This window comes from Spermophilus citellus (assembly GCF_964194105.1).
Source record: "Spermophilus citellus genome assembly, chromosome: 7".
Lineage (NCBI taxonomy): Eukaryota > Metazoa > Chordata > Mammalia > Rodentia > Sciuridae > Spermophilus > Spermophilus citellus.
Window position 1 is genome coordinate 31783911 of NC_138188.1, and position 18520 is coordinate 31802430.

At 43.4% G+C, this 18520-nt stretch overlaps 1 protein-coding gene across 2 annotated transcripts in view; it reads right to left on the minus strand.

The window, feature by feature from the left end:
* SLCO2A1 (solute carrier organic anion transporter family member 2A1) overlaps window positions 1-18520 on the minus strand; it is an 88611-nt gene that overhangs the window by 23053 nt on the left and 47038 nt on the right. The window lies entirely within an intron of this gene.

The window sequence follows — 18520 nt, forward strand, 5'->3', positions numbered from 1 at the left end:
TGGCTCCTCTTTCTCTCTGCTTTCCAGCTGACATAAGCTAAGCAGTTTTTTTCCACCACACCCTTTTGCCATGGTGTCCTGCCTCATCTCAGGCTCACAGCAGTGGAGTCTGCCAATTATGGACTGAACCCCTGGAACCGTGAGCTCAAAATAAACTTTTTCTTCTCTAAGTTGCGTATTTTGGCCACAGAGATGAAAAGGTGACTAATACGAATGATAATACTGAGAGAGGGGTTCAAAGAATTGGCTCCGAATCCCAGCTCAGCCACTGAAAGAAAGACTGTGCCTAGGTTCAAGCACCTTGTCCCCTCAACTGCAATATGGGTGATGCCTGCTTTGTAGGCATAAAGGGGGAGTGCTGAGTCCTGAAGAAACACCTGGACCAAGGTCCATTCATTCTTCAGTCATTTAGTTATTTTTGCCAATAGTGACTGGGTGGACCCTCTGCTTGAGTGGGAGATATGAGGGTGATGGAGAGGCCCAGGTACTTTTGGTACAAAAAAATTTCAGTCTATTATGGTAGGCAGATCTTAAAAAAACAACATGGGACAAAATTAGAAAAGGAAAAAAAATCAAACTATCACTGTTGGCAGATGATATGATCCTACACTTACAAGATCCAAAAAGCTCCACCAAACACTGCTAGAGCTAATAAACAAATTCTGCAAAGTAGCAGGTTACAAAATCAACAAACAAAAATCAATAGCTTTCCTATACCTCAGTAATGAATCTACTGAGAAAGAAATCAGGAAAACAATCCTATTTACAATATCCTAAAAAAAATACCTAACCAAGGAGATGAAGACTTCTATAATGAAGAAAGAAATTGAAAACACAAGAAGATGGAAAGACTTCCCATGTTCATGGATAGGCAGAATTAATATTGGTAAAATGGCCATATTACCAAAAGCAATATACAGATTCAATGCAATCCCCATCAAAATACCTATGACATTCTTCACAGAAACAGAAAAAAATAGTCCTAAAATTCATCTGGAAGAATAAAAGACCCAGAAGAGCCAAAAAAATTCTAATCCAAAAAAGCAATGCTGGATGCATCAAATCTTGACTTCAAATTGTACTGTGGAGCTTTAGTAACAAAAGCTGCATGGTATTGGCACAAAAAAACAGATGCATAGATCAAAGGTACAGAATAGAAGACACACAGACAAACCCACATAGAGACAATCATCTGATCTTTGACAAAGCACCAATAACATACATTGGAGAAAAGACAGCCTTTTTAACAACTCTTTATCCATATGTAGAAGAATGAGGCTAGAACCTCAGTCTGCACAAAAATCAACTAAAAATGGACAAATGACCTCAGAATTAGATCAGAAACTATGCAACTCCTAGAAGAAAACATAGGGTCAACACTCCAGCTTTTGGGCACTGGCAATGACTTTCTCCATAGGACCGCTAAAGTTCAGGAAATAATGCCAAGAGTTAAAAAAAATGGATGACATCAAATTAAAGAGCTTCTGCACAGCAAAGGAAACAAGACTGTGAAGAAAGAACCTACAGAAAGGAGGGAGGGTGAAATCTTTGCTAATTATTTTTCTGACAGAAGATTAATATCAGAATCTATAAAGAACTCAAAAAATACCACCACCACCAAAAAAAAAAAAAAAAAAAAAAAAAAGCAACCCAAATACTAAATGGGCAAGTGAAGAAATACAAATATACAAATGACCACACACATATTAAAAAATGTTTGACATCTTTAGGAATTAGAAAAATGCAAATCAAAACTACACTGAGATTTCATCTCATTCCAGTTAGAATGACAACAATAAATGCTGGAGAGGATGTGGAGAAAAACTCTGTTGATGGGATTGGAAATTAGTACAATCACCATGGAAATCAGTATGGAGGTTCCTTAAAAGACTAGAAATGGAACCACCAAATGACCCAGCTATACTACTCCTCAGTATTTATCTTAAAGAATTGGTCAGAATACTATTGCAATAGGCACAGATCCATGTTTATAGCAGCACAAATCACAATTATAGGCAAAGTATGGAACCAGCCTAGGTGTCCATCAGTGGATGAATGGATAAAGAAAATGTGGTATACATACACAATGGAGTTTTATCCAGTCATAAAGAAAAATGAAATTATGTCATTTGTAGAAAAATGAATGGATCTGAAGAACATTATGTTAAGTGAAGTAAGCCAAACTCAGAAAGGGTCCCGTTTTCCTTCATATTTGGAAGCTAGAGAGAGAAAAAAGGAAAAGAAAGGTGTGTGTGTGTGTTTGGGGGGAGATCTCATGAAAACAGAAGGCAGCAGATGAGTAAAGTAGAAAGAGACAGGGCCCATGGGGGTGGGGAATGATACTGACCAAATCATATTGTTGTATCAGGTGCATGAACCAGTATCTAACAATGAATCCCACCATTATGTGTAATTATAATGTACCAATAAAAATGTGGGAAACAAAACAATCACAGAATTGCTTGAGCAACCCAAACCACAATGAGATCACTTCGTATCTGACAGGATAACTATTATGAAACAAACAAACAAACAGAAAGCAAGAAATGTGGGCAAGGATGCACAGAAACTTGTGCACCACTGGTGGGAATGTAAAATAGTACAGCCACTGTGGAAAACAGAATGCTAGTTCCTCCAAAAACTAAAAGTAGAATTGCCGTATGATCCAGCAGCTCAACTTCTGGATATACCCAAGATCCCTGAAAGCAGACTTGAAGAGATATTTGTACTCCCATCTTCATAGCACCATTTTTTTGTGAGAATTAAAATGTAGAGATAACCTAAATTTCCATCGAGGGATGAATGGATAAACAAAATATGGTCTATACAATGGAATATCATTCAACCTAAAGAGGAAGAGAATTCTGACACACGCTACAGTATGGGTGGGCCACAAGGACACTATGATAAGTGACATAAGCCACATGCAAAAAGACAACACGGTATGACTACATCGATGTGGGGTATCTAAAGTGGTCAAATTCATAGCAACAGAAAATGGAATGGTCACCAGGGCGGGGGACAAAGGGAACAAAGAGGTAGTGTTTCATGAGCACTGAGGTTTAGACTGGGAAAAACGGTGATAGTTGCTTGACAATGAGAACGTACTTAACGCCACTGAACTCCATGCTTAAAGTGATTAAATTGTCCATTTCATGTCGTGTATATTTCACCACAATTGGGAAAAAAAAATATTCCCTGGCATATGCTGAGACAGAGTGCACGGGGAACAGATGGGAGAGATGTCAAACCCAGGTTTGTGAAAAATTCCTAGAGAGGGGGGGGTCTCTGAACTGAGAAAAATGGGGCACCAAGGAGGAAGGGGGAGGCACACAGAGGGGCTCCAAGGTGGGCGTAGCATACTCCATGACTTGGAATGAAGTTCATGATGGTTGGTGGGCAAATACAGCCAGGGTGAGGCGTGGCTGCTCCTGAGAGCTGGTGAATTCTGGGAACGCCCAGAATGAAGGGTATCCTAGGGAACACCCCAGAAGGGTGAAGATCCTGAAGGCACAGTGTGGGGAAGACATGGAAGGATCAAGGATAGTTTTCAAGGCTCCACATGGAAGGAGGGGAGCACCCCCATGCTGGTGGGAGGTGGGAGGGGTGGGCCGTGCAGTGGCTCCGTAGTTGTGCAGAGGCCACAGCGAGTGTATATAAGATGCACAAGGTCAGGCTGTTGTAGGGGAATGGGGACATGAGAAACTCCCCTGGGTCAACACAGGGACCAGAGAATTAAGTGTTCCTTTTAAGAATGCTAGTTTGTGATTTTGCTGACTCTCATTATTTTACTAAATTCACATTTTATTAGCACATTGTTGCTGACTTGGCTGGCGAAAGCATTGCTTGTGGGATGTTTAATGATCATCAAATATCATAAAAATGTTGACCGTCTTATGAAGTCTTCACGTGGCACGTTGTGTGGTACACCGAGGCCACAAAAATCCCCATTGAGTTTAACCTAATGAAGTTGTCCAGGAGGCAAAACACTCTGGGGATCGTTTAACTGTTATTGTTAACTTTAAAAATGTCAGATGACGTGTCAGCCGCTGCTTTGGTTAAAAAAAAAAAAAAATCTGTGTTTAAAAAAAATTAATCAGTTGGCCCCAGTTACATCCAAGTCTACCGAGTTCCTCTTCACTATTCTGCATTCCATATTGATTCAAGGTCTGCCAACCCTGAATGAGGCCCAAATCTATCCTAGAGCAAGCTCCAACATTTGTGGAAAGAAACAGAAGTGAAATAAATGTAGCCCCAGAGGGTCAAGCTTCTCTCCCCTGTTTGCCCACAGAGAAGTAGCAGCCGGGGTCCCCAGGCTGGGGAGACTTTGCATCCTGGAGCCAGGAGCAGGGTAAGCCAGCCAATAGTAGCGTGTTAATAGGACCCACTGATCCCTGTTTTGTGTGGAGACAGGTGCTTATGTCAGAGTTATCCCAAGAATTCAAGCCTGGGACCCTCTGCAGCCAGTGGCCCTAGTAAATGCAGGGTCAGCTAGAACTTCGACCATTAGGTTCTTCCCTTAAAAATAAGAGGACCGGGATAGGGAAGTGCAGGGACAGGAAGAAATGGGGAGAACAGACAGTGGGACCCTGTCTGACGTTGGCCTCTCATCTAGGGACACTGACAATAGATGGCCCCTGGCAGACAGAACTGGGTAGGGGCTTGGCTTTCTGCGGTCCATTCCCCCACCTTCTCCCTGGAGCAAAGTTCTCATCTTTCTTCGGGAGCTTGAACCCATGTAAGGGGAACACAACAATCTCACCCCTTTTCACACTCTATACCTGGAGAATCTCCCTATAACTTACTGAAGAGCAGTAGCCACCCCACCCCATCACCCCCACCCTGCAGGGGCTGCTCATCCCAGCCTTCCCACCATGTCAAATCCAGTGGTAAGGTCAAAGAAATGCCAGCTACCACAGAGGCCCTCTTCCAGCATCCATCGGCCCACCCAAGACTGCCCACCTCCATCTTAGAGTGGCCTTCATTAGCTGGATGTCAGTCTGTTTCTCATCTCCCCTGAAGCAATGTTCTGGAAGAATCTAGTTCATCAGAGCATTCTTTTTCCTGCAGGATTGCAGAGGCCTGGCCCTGCCAGTTTTTGCGGGACTGTGAAATGCTAACTAGAACCAGGCCAGGACCCCTCCCCTCCTCTGGCTCCCCCAGCCCCACCCCAGTGGCAAGTGAGTCAACCCTCTGATTCATCCCACAATTTGAATATGCAGAATTTTAGTTCTCATTTCTGGACCTTTCCCCATGGGTTTGGAAATACAAGAGACTGTGTCAGGAAAGGATGCTTCCCCTAGCGGGGGACCCACAGAGATGGGACAGGTTTGGGGCAGAGCAAGGGATGGCCACTTCCTTGTTCCAGGCTCTTTCCTACAACCTCAGCTGGTCAAACTGAGGCTGGCTGGGAGGCTGTTTGGGGCATAATAACAGTGTCTGCACTGGGGCCTAAAGAGGGTCTCAGGAAGACCAAGCAACCTAAGAAGGTGGTGTCAAGTGGGCTTCCTTTGACTGGTCAATCTGTCATTATGCAGAGCAGAGAGAAAATCCTACCAGGACCCAAAAGGGCATCAGCAAATCCTCCTTCAAGTCATGGTTCTCGTAAGGGTATGGCTATGCCTGGGGAGCGTGTGGGTGAGTAGGGTAAGATGGGGAGGTAGATTAACAAACCCATACCCAGATGCATAAAGCAACAGAGACAGGCAGGGGTGTCTCTGGAAAGTTCTCAGGAAGCTGTGGCCAAGATGCTGAGCCCTTGGGTTATCGGTGCAACCCCTGGAACCCTCTTTCAGAATGTTCTACTCTGAAGGACCTATTTCCTCATCCTCCTAAATTCAGCAACTCCACAGTTCTTCCTGAAACTGGCAACACCCACCAGGAGGCTTGGAACACACTGTCCGGAACTCTGTCATGATTCGATATCTCAAAGTCATTTGTAACTTGGATTGTTTGCAAATCCAAAGTGATCAGGTTCCCAGCAGAGTCCGCAAGTTAATCCAGAATGCCTCCTCCTGTAATAACGTGTTCTATTCCAACTAAACGAAGCCCCATTTATAAAATGATTTCCATGAGCAAAGACATTCTGAGCCTCATCTTGAGAAACGAGGAGAACATAATCAGGACCAGCAGAAAAAAAAAATCGGTCAAGGTTTATAGCCTGGGGGACATTCTGGGGCAATGGAAAAAATTTACCCTTTGAAACCAGATGACTGGGTGCAAATCTTGGTTTTACTGCTTATGGGTCAGGGACCTTTCTGAACCTCAGTATTGTTGTCTTCAAAATAGATATAATGATACTTGAAGTATTCTTATGACAATTAAAGATAATGATAAAGTTGGGTAATTATGGCTGACAACAATTAATTAAATATTTCCAAATAGCTAGTAGCTATGATTTTGAGTATCCCCAACAAAGAGAAACAGCAAACATCTGAGAAGATACATATGCCAGTTTTCCTGATCTGATCATTACACATTGTGTATATGTACTGAAATGTCACACTGTACCCTATAAATATGCACAGTCATTGTGTCAATTGAAAATGCAATATATTTTATTTTAAAAAATTCATGTTATAACCTCGAATGTAGTAACCCTACCATAATACCAATTTTCATCCAAAAAAGATGAGTAACATTGAGAAACTCAGATGGATAAGAGAAATGGCAGAAGCCTGGAGATAGGCAGTGTCACCCAGGCTTTTAAGAACTTGGGGACTTGCTGGGTGCAGTGGCACATGCCGATAATCTAGTGGCTCATGACTGAGGCAGGAGGATTGCGAGTTCAAAGCCAGCTTCAGCAAAAGCAAGGCACTAAGCAACTCGGTGAGACCCTGTCTCTAAATAAAATACAAAATAAGGCTGGGGATGTGGCTCAGTGGCCACGTACCCTTGAGTTCAATCTCTGGTACCCCTCACCCCTGCAAAAAAAAAAAAAAAAAAGGAACTTGGGGGCTGGGTTTAGAAAAGAGACAAGATTAGAGCTGGTGTCCAGCAACAGATGGATTATAATAGAGAAATTGCAGATCAAATGCCGAGAAGAGTTTGCTACTGTGCAGAGAACGAGTGAACTCAGTGGGGTGGAAGGAGAAGTGTCTCTGCTTAGATCGGAGGCTGAGGGTGGATTCTCCTTTCCACACTGCCACCCTGGCCCCAGCGGCAGGGGTGGAGTCCCTGGGAAAATGCCTACTTTTACAGAGGAGGCTGAGTGATGGATGAACCGGGCGTGAGCAGGTGGGCCTGTTGTGTACTGCCCTAAAGGCTGAGTGACATGCTGCTGAGCAGGGGCTCCCCCACCTGCCTCCTCAACCCCCCTTTCCAGTGCACACAAGCCCACCCCCTGGGCAGCACCTGGCTCAGCTCATCATTGAGTTACTTCTTCAGTGGGGAGCAGAGAAGGAAGGCATATCTAAGCAGGCGGATGGCAACTCAGGGCCATTTAATTTTAATATTCAAAGAAATGTGCACTTAATTAGCACCCGCCTCCATTGAGTATGAGGCAGAACTTGCTGTTCACAGATTTATTCAGGAGGCTGATGAGGAGTTCTTTGAAGAAAAAAAACAAAGCTGTTACAGAGCCAATGTGAGTTCATCAAAAGCCATTTGTATACCCCGCCCCCCCCATTTCCTCTGTTCGTGGGGCTCCCAAACCAGCAGGAAGCCATAACATGGTGTTTATTGACAGAAGGAAGCCTGTTGACAAGGCCTGTCATGATATCCCTGCTAGACAAGATGGGGACACGTGGCTGCAGAGTCCTCAGGGGACAACTGCTCACAGTGCACCTAGTATGGAGTGGCCCTGTGAGCCAGCTATCCCACTCCTTGGTATTTACCCCAGAGAACCAAAATCAGCACATTACAGTGATAAAGGCATACAAATGTTTATAGCAGCACCCATGTTTATAGAGTCAAACTAAGGAACCAGCCTTGGCGCCTGTCAATGGATAAAGAAAATGTGGTATGTATACACAAGAGAGTTTAACTCCACCATTAAGAATGAAATTGTGTCGTTTGCAGGTAAGTGGATGGAATCCGAGAACATTATGCTAAGTGAAATAAGCTAGACTCAGAAAGTCAACAGTGAAATGTTTTCTCTCTAATGAGGAAGCTAGTGGGTGGGACAAAGAAATTTTAAAAAAAAAAGGACCCAAGAAATATATATATAATAAAAAAGGTGGGCAGGGGGCAGATCATACAAACATAAAAGGAAGACCAATAGAGTAGAGGAAGGAGATCATCGGGAGGGAGGGAGGAAGGAGGGGAGGGAAAGGGGAGGTACGGGGCAATGAGATTGAGAAAATTATGTTATCTGCATGTGTGATCAGGCATAATGAATCCCACTATTATGTATAATTATAATGCACCACTAAAAAATGCGGGGGGAGGTCCAAGCAAGGAGTATGACTCTTATGGGGGTAAAATACAAAGCCTTACTTTAACTTCAAAGAAGTCAGCTAGTCAGCAATTGGAAGGGTTTGTGGGGACAAGTCCCTGGTCCTCTCGATCACATGTTCCTAATTTCAGTCTGCATTAGGACTCTGTCTTCTTCCAAGGGAGACCACCCTGAGGGCACCATTTCCCTGCAGCCTGGTCCCCAAGGGCCTGAAGCCTCATTCCACAATGATGAGAGAAGGGAGTGAAGCCAAGTCAGCACTGACTTGCTGGGTGCAGTGGCACATGCCTGTGATCCTGACGACTGGGGAGGCTGAGGCAAGAGCATCACAGGTTCAGGGCCAGTCTAGGCAACTTAGCATGACGGGGCTCAAAAGAAAAAAATCGAAGGGGCTGGGAGATGTAGCTCAGTGGTAGAACACTTGCCAAGCATGCACAGGGCCACAAGGACTGCAAAAAGAAAGAAACAAACAAAAAACTCTGGGCCATATGATGGCTGTTGTAGCTGTGGGCTGCTGGGCTTGTTCTAGATGGTTCTAGGAGGCAGACCCGGCACCCATGGAATATGTTAGGAGAGAAAATTCAGGGAGACCTAAGAAAAGGAGTTCACACTTGGGGGGAAAAGGGGAACTTGTCTCCGTGATCCAGGCTGGCGGGTCCTTCACCTTTCGGTTTTGGCTCTGGCTGTCCAGCAGCTGCAGCGGACCTGCCTAATCTTGAGAACTGTCTGGTCTAGTGGCTGGCAAACTATGACTATGGGCTAACCTTGGTCCCCAGCCTGTTTGTGCCCAAATGTTTTGTGGGAACACATCTAGATCATTTGTTTCACTACGGTCAGGGGAAACTTTCGTGCCACCAAGGCACTGCTGAGGAGTTTCAGAGACCTCATGGTGGGCAAGCCTGAAATATTTACTACCCAGCATTCTTGGTGGCACTTTACCAGAAATTTATCGACTCCTGGGCTGATTCAGTGGTTTTCAAACACATCAGCCAGTAAAATCTTTCTGAAATCAGAGTATTTGGAGACATATCATGCATGAAACAGATTCAAACAGAGGTCTTGTCCAGGCAGGTGCTCCCCTGCTGAGACCTCTTCACTCCCAGGGCCCCAAGCCAAGAAGAGGGGAAAGGCACCAGAATAGTGAGCTGTCCTCCTTTCCACCCCGGATGCTGGCTCCCAAGGAGACCCTCTCACTACCTTAGCTGGGCCCACGACACAAGACCCACCAGCCTTCCCTGAGAAGCGACTCTTGCTGGAGGAGAGGGCCGTAGCTTGGCTCCAAGACCCTGAAGCAGGCCTGCCTTCCTGTCTCATTCCCGAGCAAGAAAATCAGGTAGACACACCTGGGGGACCAGAAAAAGGAGGGGAGTGAGGCTCAGGGGTCCCCCAGGACTGTGCCTCAGGCCCAGGAGATCAAGCCAGCTGAGAGGGGCTGTGACTTGTCAGAAAAACAGACATTCAAAGACAGTGAAGGAAAGTCAACTAGATCAACTGCCCTGGGCTGTGGAGAGGCTGCTATTTCACTACCATGGAGACGAGTGGGGTCTCCATCCAGCCCTTGAGGACTTACTTTTTCGTCTTTGATGTTCAACATAGCTGCCTCCTGTTTTCTATCACTTTTCCACGTTTATTTCTACCCTTTCCTACACCGTGCATTAAAAAAAAAAAAAAGTTCCATATCAAATCTCATTAGGTTTTGTTCTGCTCATCTGTTCAGGGCTATTTTTCTTTCAGCTGAATTAATAACACCCATGTGTCTTGTGATTTTTTTCCTTCTTGTTTATTTTCTCTTCCATTTCAGGTTAAATAGATCAAACTGGTCGGGTTGGACAACTCCCACGCTGACCACCCGCCTGCTCATCCTGCAGCCGACTCGCTTCCCCCTCCCCCTCACATAGGCCTCTCACCTCCACGCACCCCCAGCCGTCTCCCCAGCCCATCCTGTGCATGTCCACCCATCCTCGAATCTCATATCCACTACTACTACCACCACCACCATGCACAGCTTCCTACCTGTAGAAACGCCCCACTCATCACACACCTGTGCACCAGCAAAGCACTCACACTGCCCAGCTAAGGGGGTGCCCTTCACTTTTCTCTGGGACTTACTAATACATTCATTTCACCCTGCAGGTGGGTTTCACCCCCTGAAATTTCCCAGAAGCCATGTTCCCTCAGCTCAAGGACCCTGTATGGCTCACAAGGTTTAGGGAATGGATTCTGCTTTGGGGGCTGGGGGCTGTGTGTTGTTCACCAAGGAGGGGACCTAGTCACTCAGGATCCCAAGGCCTTCCTACCAGGCTTCTTCCCAGGGACAGCCTTGGGATGGGTGACCACAGCATGGGGACTGGCAGCTTCCTGAATAAAGAACTAGAAAGTGACTCTTCTTTTTCTTTTCTTGGCTGCTCCAAAAATACAATCCCCACTCCCTCTTCCTGCTGCACCTGGGGGGAGGGAGGAGGGAGGAAGCTTCCTGCTTGCAGCATCCATTGTCTGTGGGGGTGGACTTCCCTCTGGACTTGGCCTTGGGATCTTTCACAGGTTACACCTACTCCCGCCAGACGCTGGTTTCCGAAGACCCTTCTCTTATCTCCTGGGAGAACTGGTCTCCTCTGGCCTGTTGCCCGCCTAGGAAAACCTCTCCGTGCCTTCCAGGAGTGGGCTTGGAGGCTTTGGCTGGGTAACCAGTCTCTCTCAGAAAGGCGCCAGGGCACATTTCCGGACCCCACTGACATTTAGAAAATCTAAACATCCATAAATGTCTGCGTGGCCTTTTTAAAATTAGCAATTAGTTGTTAAAGGTCTCCTTGATTCCCGCAATGCTCAGCCCTTCTTTAATTTCTTTTCCTAAAACATGGGAGTTAGACTTCATTTCCCATGTTTCTTTCTGGGGCAGCTTTGTTCTAAGGGGGAAGAAATCAGTGGTAAGCACATATAGTCGGTCTGTGGGCCATTACTTATGCAGAACAGAATTCAAATACCACAAGGGCTGGCACATGGAAACGTGCTGGAGAGCTAATATGAGCCAGGCACTTTACATATGTTACTTTGTTTCATATATTTATTTGGTACCAGGGATTGAACCCAGGGGTGCTTAAGCATTGAGCCACATCTTCAGCCCTTATATTTGATTCTGAGACAGGGTCTTGCTAAGTTGCTTAGGGCCTCATTAAGTTGCTGAAGTTGGCTTTGAACTTTCTATCCTTCTGCCTGGGCCTCCCAAGCCACTGGGATGAAGGTGTGTGACACCACACCCAGCTCATTTTAATTTTACTCTCAGATCATAGTGAAAGTGAAGATATTATTGTTCCCATTCTACAGGCAAGGAAATAGACTGAGAAAGGCAAAGTAACTTCTCTAAGGAGAGTTGGCGAGTGTGGCTGAGCTAGGACTAGAATGTCCTATTTTTGCTCTACCAACAAACATCACCAGACTGGCACCAACCTGAGAATCTGGGCATTGAGCAAAAGAGCACAGAGAAATCCCGTGGCTTCATATATGAGGATGCAGAGGTGACCATGATCAGGGAAGGGCCTTCCTCCAGACCAGAGCAGAGGATCAGAGAGAAGCCCCCTTCAGATGCCCCCAATCCCAGGACTAGGACTATTGTACTCAGCTCTTCCCAGGAAGCAGGGCGCTTTCTCATTTGGGATCCTGAGCAGTTACTAACTTATCCAAATGGCACACATGCATTGTCCCCACCACCAGGAACAAGAGCCATCCATTCATGATTATGCCTGTGCCAGCCACTGGCTAAGATATGGATGTGCAACTTTGCAGTCCTAAGGGATCTTACAGGGAGGAACTGAGTGAGACTCAGCAACGAGGAAGCGGGGTAGTGGCCCAAAGCCACACCGTCAGGGAATCTCAAAGCCCAGCTCCAGAAGCCAGTTCAGACTCGCACCAACGTTCAGGGTGTTGCATTTTAATGAAATGTGCTTATTTTTGATGAACTCACACAATTCAAAACTAAAGTTCCCATAAGCATACATTTGAAGTAAGAGTCACATGTCAGACTTTTCCCATGAAGGGAATTTTGATGAATATTTTTCATTTGCACATATGATGCACGCTGGCACCCAGTGCACAGCCCCACCTAGATCCCACAGATGTGCTTTCTGGGCCAGAGTCCTGCTCATTCCTAGCACTTGGAACCAGGAAGATGCTCTGAAGGTAGCCCAGCCCTGAGCATTTCCAGCTGTTGCTCTGATCCCAGCCCTGGCGAGCAAGACTGATGTGCCCCCTTCTTGCAATCAGAATTTGCACAAAAAGAGCAACAGTGATCAACAGTCCACTCTCCTGGCCTGTGGACACCCCCTGCCACCCTGCAAGAGAAGCTATGGCCCTTCTCACACCCACTTCCCGTCCTCTCTCGGATGATTTTGGCTAAGACCACTGAGGTTGAGGCTGAACTGGCAGAATGTTTTCTTCTGAGCTGGGTGAGCTGAACCCAAACCAACTGACCGTCACTAACAAGGAACAGAGTGGGGCCCCTCTCTAACCACCTTCCCATGGCTGCTCTGCAAAGCAAAGGCCACTGGGATCTCGGCCTAGGCTGAGGGGAGCCAGTCTGTGAGGCTGAGCAGGCTACGGGTGTGTGGTGTCTGGCAGGAAGCCTCCCCTCGGCTCCCTGGCTAATTTCATTAGCCCTGTCTTCTTGCTCTGGGGAAAGTCCTGTCCTGACTCTCTCCTCAAGAGCTGGCCTCCAACTCCTTGTCCAGACTGAGGGGGTGGAAGGACTCATGGGGCAAGAGCCATTGGCTCACTTCTGTCGTTCTCTGCTCACTGGAAGAAGGACTCAGCCTTGAAACGGTCCAAATAGACCCAAGACCAGAATGTTCTTAAGGGAAATGACTAGCGCACTAGTGATTTACGGAGAGGTGGAGAAAAGATTTGCAGGACCAGAATGCATCAGACATTTTGTCGTAAGACATCCCTGTCTCTGCTCCATCCTTTTCCCATTCCAGCCACCTATCTCCCTCCAGCACAGGTCTCAAAACATACAGAGGAATCCCATCTATCCTTCCAAGTGATTCATTTCTTGAACATGTTCTATACATCTGACTTTTAAAAAAAATATTGTTAGTTGTAGATGGACACAATATCTCTATTTTGTTTATTTTTATTTTTATTTATTTTTATGTGGTGCTGGGGATCAAACCCAGTGCCTTGCATGTGCTAGACAAGCACTCTACCACTGAGTCACAACCCCAGCCTTACATACCTGACTTCTAAAAGAACTTTGTATTTAAGCAAACCAGAATCAGTTATTCCCTCAGCACATCCCTGAGTGGCTCACTCATCCCCAGACACATTTAACTCCACTCCAGGGGACTAAGGATGAGCATTTGCAGACTGGGAATCTCACTGATGTTCATCGTCAAACCACGGCTACTTCCTCCTCCCTACTTTCCTTAAAACAAGTGCAAATTTCTCCCAAGCTAACAAAGTCACATAACATGAACTCCAAAGCGCAATGTTCCTGGGGTGCTGAGGAAATGCACACACAGACACAGAGTCACTCGGTAGAACTATTTCCCAACCCTGGCCACAAACAATTTCTTCAGAGGAAAAAAAAAATGCCACTGTAAATGGCTCCATGGTCAAACACTGTAGACCATACAAAGAGATGGTTTGCCATGAACAAGAGCAAGCAGACACTAATCGGCAGGAGGATTAACATTCTCCAAACTTGAGCCAGTAGCAAAACTGGAAAAAGATGACCGTAAAATAAACATATTTAAAATAATTGAAAACATTTAAAAAAATTAGAAATCATAAGGAAAACACCAAGAAATCATGAAATCAGGGCAGAAAGATTTGCAAAACCATCATATGAACTTTGAGAAACTAGCCAAATAGAGTTATTAAAATTCACAATGTAAAGGATAGACTTGACACTAAGAAAGCTAAAGAGAGGCTAAAGAATCAGAAAGACCTACTTGAAGGAAATCACCCAGGATGCAGTGGAGGTGAACAAAGCACTGAAAAGTATATAAGAGAGATCAAAGGACAATAAGGCCAGAAATTAAATGACCAACATACATTTGTAGAAGGAATTTAAAGAAAGGACAGGGGGAAAAAAAAAGGTGTGACAGTGACATTAGGAGCATTTTTGGCTTAGCATTTTTCAGACTTAAAGGAAAAAAAAAAAAACCCTTAATCTTCAAGCCTAATCTCCAGAAAAAACAGCACCATGAACTTCCAAATAGATGAATAAAAATAAACCCATACTCAGATACCTTATGGTGGACATACAGAACAACAAAGAAAAGACAAAAACTCTTAAATACAACTAGATAGAAAATATGGCATACCTAAAAAGGAATGATAATTAGCAGTCCCAACACCATTAAGAAATGCCAAAAGACAGGTAGGTAAGTTATCTTCAAAGCGCTCAGAAGAAATAACCATTAATTTAAAAGTTTGTATTTATTTAATATACAGTTATATAGTTTGTAGCTAAACTATAATTCAAGAACAAAGATAAAATTGGCACATTTTAAGATAAAAGGAGATTTTCTCACTCATGGGCCTACCTGAAAGAAGCATTAAAGGACATTCTTAGGAGAAAGGAAATTGAATTAGCAGGAAGGATGAAATACAAAAAGCAATGCTGAACAAAAAACCCGGCAAACTTGTGGGTAAATATAAACAAACATCAACTTATTTATATGTAACAATATAATAAAAATACTAATGACCACTATGGAGATTAAATACAGATGGAACTAAAATTCTATTCAGCCATAAAAGAAGATAGGAAAGAACAGGGGCATCAAAATATCCTAGGATTCTTATCTTATTCTCTTGAAGAATAGATCAACTTCGGAGTTTGCTAAAGCAAGCTCAATGTTAAATTTAAGAAAAATGGTGAAGTATATTGTGTTCACAGGTAAGTAGACCTGACATAATAAGCATGCTAATTTGTCCTCAAATTGATCTGGAATTATAATAAAAATTCCAGAAGGATTTTTCTTTTAAGTACAGACGAACTAATTTTAAAATGTATATGGATAGACAAATGAATTAAAATAGGTAAAACAATTTTGAAAAATAATGAAGTTGGAGATGTACTATGAAACATCAGTAAGAAAGACCTTGTGATATTGGAGAAGATAGGACACATGGATCAATTACGTGGAATAGAAAATACAGAAACTGACCCACATGAATATGATCCTTTTGGGGGGCATTGCTGTATATGAAATCCAGGACTTTGTGCATGGGAGGCAAGTGCTCTGCTACTGATCTGTGTCCCTGGCTCAAGTCAATTTATTGATAATGGTCCAAAAATAATTTTATGTAGGAAAGAGGATTTTTCAACAAATGGTGTTGATACAATTTGACATACACTAAAAGGAAAAACTAAAGAAAAGAAACGCTATAAAAATTTAAATGAGAATTGATCACAGATCTAAATGTAAATGTAAAACTGGAACACCTTTAGAAAACATGTTGAGTCCTGAAGTTGGCAGAGTTCTTAAAGGCAGCACCCCGGGCACAAGTCATAAAATAAAATTTAGAAAAAAGATAAATTGGACTTCATCAAAATTTACAACTTTTGTTCTACAAATGATTCTATTAAAAGGATATAAAGGAAAAGCCAAGGACATACGGAAAATATCTGCAAATCTCATATCCAGTAAAGAAGTAGCCATAATTTATAACAAACTCTCAAAATCAACAATAAAAAAAATCATATTTAACAATGGGTTGAAGGCTTGAATAAACAATTCACCAAAGATGACATCTGGATAACAAACAGCACAGGAAACAATGTTTCACCTCATAAACCTACAGTCCTACAAAAACCTGTACACAAAGATTTATAACAACTCTGTTAATAATGGCTACAAACTGGACACACTCCAAGTGTCTTTCATTAGGTGAGTGGATAAACTGAGGAACATCCATGCAAAGTACGTCAGGAATAAAAAGGAGGAAGCTGTTGATACATGGATCAACTGGGATGAATTTCAAAGGTTACATGCTAGATGCTTCCACTTACATGATATTCTCAAAGCCATAAATCTGAAATGATAGAAGCAGAATAGAGGTTGTAGGTCTGGGGAGAGTGAGTATAAAGGAATAGCAGAATAAAATGTGTGGGGGGGGGCAATGGAACTGGTAGGGAGGGACCCTGACTATGGTGATTGTTACTTGAATCTATAAATATGTTGAAATTTATAGACGTGTAGTCTACCTCCAACAAAAAAGTCAATTTTCTTGCATAATAAATTTATTAAAAAATTTAAATGTAAGGTAACTAATAAGCCAGTAGGGAAGAAAACCAGGTCTAAAGAAGTAGGACACTAGAAGGAGGAACAGTAGGTACACAGATCAGCAGTGGCTTAAGAACACCAGCTACAGGCCAGCAGCTAGCCATGGGGGAGAGGCGAGGGAGGAAGGGAACAGCTTTCTTTTTAAAAGGAGGTGTCTGACAACCCCAGTGTTATGATTTACATATGAGATGTCTTCCAAAAGTGCATGTGTGAGACAGTGCAAGAATTTTCAGTGGAATAATTATTTTTTTTTAAAGTTAGAGAGAGAGAGAGAGAGAGAGAGAGAATTTTTTTTAAATATTTATTTTTTAGTTTTTGGCGGACACAATATCTTTGTTTGTACGTGGTGCTGAGGATCGAACCCGGGCCTCAGGCATGCCAGGCGAGCGCGCTACTGCTTGAGCCACATCCCCAGCCCCCAGAGGTGGAATAATTAGATTATGAGATGTAGCCTAATCTTTGTGGATTAATCCACTGATGGATTAACTGGGCGATAACTGTAGGCAGGTGGGTATGGCTGGAGAAGGTAGGTCACTGGGGTTGTGCCTTTGGAGATTATGTTTTGTCCCTGGTGAGCGGATCTCTCTCTGCTTTCTGGTTTCATGTCTTCTACCACAACCTTCCACCATGAAATCCTGCCTTGGCCCAGAGCAACAAATTCTGCCATCTATGGACTGAGACCTCTGAAACCATGAGCCAAAATAAACTTGATCTCCTCTAAGTTTTTCTTGTGAGGTCTTTTGGTCACAGTGATGAAAAAGCTGACCAAAAAATACCAAGTGTCTACCAACAGATGGCTGCATAAATAAAATGTGTCATATACATCAACAAAATATACTCAATCATGATGGAATAAATCTGATCTATTCTACCACATGGATAAATCTTGAAAACATGATGCTAAATGAAATAAGATAGGCACAAAGGATAAGTATTGTATGACTCCCCTTTTACCTGAAATATCTAGACTTGACAAATGCATAGAGGCAGCAAGTGGATGAGAGGTGACCAGGCTCTGGGGATGGGAGTGGAGAGATATTGCTTATGGATACAGAATTTTTATTTGGAGCCACAAAAATATTTTGGAAATATTTTCAGGGGTGCTTGGACAACATTTAGAATGTGTTTAAGAACACTGAATGGTTAAGACAGCAAATTTTATATTATGTTCATCTAATGTAGTATATCAAAATTAATTAAATTAGGCACTTAAAATGGATGAATTATATGCCATGTGAAGTAAATCTTAATACAGCTATTTTTTTAAGTTCTGAAGGAAAACCACTAAATCTTGGTGGTCAATACATAGATATGTGCCACATTATTTACTTTGCTATGTTTTGAATTTTTTATATGAAAAATAGAATAACTTTTTAAAAAGGGATCAGTTCCTGGGCAAATTTAGTACCATTTAATACAATGCTTATGTATCATGTAAACTCTACCCATCTCATCCTGCCCTGGATATCTCACCAAGGAGAGGTGCAGATCCCAGAAGGAGCATTCCTTCAAGGGTCAAGAGACCTAAGCCCCCTGTCCCTCTCTCTCTCCTTAACCAACTGGTCCTTAGGGGAAGTCACTGGACATCTGTGAATCCTTAACTTATACCTTTTCTCTGCTCTTCACTTGTGTCCAGGGGAACAAATGCATGCACTGTAGAAATGCAATGTCACCTAAAGAATGACGGACGTATGTTCAAATGTCAGGAAGTGCCATTAAATATCAAGAAATGCCCATATCTCATTATGATTGGTGCTTGGACCCTATTTCCTCCAATTATTATCATGGGCACTGTTCACGAGTGTCCTCAAGCAGGTGAAGTTTGGGTCATTTCTGACAT